Source organism: Charadrius vociferus, unplaced genomic scaffold, assembly GCF_000708025.1.
Source record: "Charadrius vociferus isolate BGI_N301 unplaced genomic scaffold, ASM70802v2 scaffold650, whole genome shotgun sequence".
Classification (NCBI taxonomy): Eukaryota; Metazoa; Chordata; class Aves; order Charadriiformes; family Charadriidae; genus Charadrius; species Charadrius vociferus.
This window is the reverse complement of record NW_009646736.1, coordinates 4,251,874-4,254,168: the sequence shown is the minus strand read 5'-3', so window position 1 is coordinate 4,254,168 and position 2,295 is coordinate 4,251,874.

Below are 2,295 nucleotides of genomic sequence, written 5' to 3'. Positions count from 1 at the left end.
CGGCGGTAGAACTGCGGCAGAGTAGCCGGGCTCGGGGAGTAGCGCGGCCCCGGGGCAGCAGGCCGAGGCAGAGCGACGCAAGGCCCGTTACCAGTCGCGCAGCGCCATGTTCTGCCCTGGGCGTCGCGTGGCTCGGGAGGGTTCCACCCGGGGGCTGAGGCAATTACTGAGGAGGGGGCTAATAGGAGTGGGCCTCCTATTAGCTTCATCTGCACTGCAGGCAGGGTGGCCGGTGCTGAGGCGAATATAAATGAGCGAAGATGAGGGGAGGGGGATGCTGGTTTCTAGACAAAAGCCCTCAGCACGTATGTTCTGGTGAAATGGCGGCTCCAGGTGATAAAAGGTGCTCAACTCCCCAGTTGGAAGGCTTTGAATTGTGTTTATTCTTAATAACACCTGTGGAAATATTGGTTACTGGTGCTACTTGCCATTAAAATGCATAATTAGGTTCCCTTTGAAAACGTCTTAATGCACACATGCAAAACAGTAACTAGTTCTGTAAGTTTAATAGTTCAACTGCTTTAATTTTTTTTAAGCATTAACGGCAATTGGATGAACACATTAGTTTCACTTGCGTAGAGTACTAGTCACTGGTGTTAAGTGTTATTCCCTGATTTCGACACAGATACCTACACTGAAAGCTTTGTTGTTAATACTCAATAGGGAATACATTAAGCAAATTATAAATGCCTAAAATAATAGGTTATCATAGACATGTTGGCAAGCTGATGGTGCAAATATGTGACTAGAAATGAATCATAAATCCATAGCTGAAGCTACATGTAAATGGCCCTATTTTGCCGTCATTTATGTGGCACTTCAGTTTCATGGAACATTTTGGCAATTCATACGAATATGTCATAGATTTTATGAGAAAATTGTGTTCTTCCCTCCCAAAAACAGCACACAGCTCAGCAGACTGGCAGGTATGAAAGGGGCTGAATTCCTAGAAATAGGGTGGAGATCAAGTTAAAGGACCAGACTTTGCCAAAACAAGCAACTTCAGCATAGTCTTCTCTTCCAAGAATGAACAGAAGCCAAAAGAGGAGGGCAGATTCAGTGTGTGCCGCCATTTAGACACGTTATCTTAAGCTCCTTAGCTTTGGCGCATTTAGATCTGTTACCTCAATTAATGCTAATCATAATAATTCATAGAAATCACAGGATGTGGGAGTTATAAATGCCTAGACTGATAGATTTTCTAACATACACCAGATTTTCTATAATTGGCAACATTTTCTGTAATAACATACTCCATTTTCATGCAATCATAATTCCAGTCCGTAATTCTTAATGATGCAGTATTTATTGCCTGAGTACATGTCCAGATCTTGTTACCGAATCTACAATTCCTGAGGTTGTGGCTGTCTTCTAGGACCTAGAAGATCTGGATTTCATTCCTAGCTCGCTTCCTGGGTCAACCCGAGCAATCGTTTATTAATATTCCGGCTTTTCAGGTCCTTATTGATACAGCAAGGATAATAGAAGTCACAGAAACAATGGGAGGCTAAGTAAATGAATGATTTGTTCAGATCCCATAATTTATGGGCCACATAATGTAGAAGACACCATTCTTGCACTTTATGAGCAAGTATGGGATTTGATACCCATTAAGTTCTTAAAATTTGTTTTTTTCTTGTTCTACACAAATTTTGCTAAAAAAAAATCAGATCTTCTGGATTATTTTATACTTATATAAATAGCTGGTTAGAAAAAAACCCAAACCACGTACTGCTCTTTCTTTAATCTTACGGCACCATTTACCGCATGGATTTCTTTTACCTTTTTGTCTGAACGTTCATTTTTCTTACCAATAAAATTGAATAAAATGAGAAATACTGTTCACAAACTACAACTTCTTTTTATGAAAGATTCAAAAGTTGATGAAATTTATTTCTTTAGCCTTGCTTATTCATGTCCCATATGTGTGCTTTTGTGCTTTCCTCAAGAAGAAAGATGTTCTTGAGTAAGAATATGAATTTGGTTCGGCTGAAGGGCTGGCACATAAAAGTTTAGTTGAGTTCTTGTAAGACAATGTCCCTTTCCATTTAAGCAACTGTTAACAGTATAGGTCCTGTTTCCTAGTTATGGCTGGCCTGTTTAGAAAGATAATCCAGTACTTTGAAAGAAAATAAGGAAGAAATAAACAAAAACATCGTTTTCATAGCCCATGTACACTTAGCACAGGAGTGACGCATATGGTTAGAAGTGCTTACGCCTTATTGCTAACTATATAATCCATGTAAATATTTATAATACAGCTATTATCAGTGTAAACATACAGCTTAGTCATAT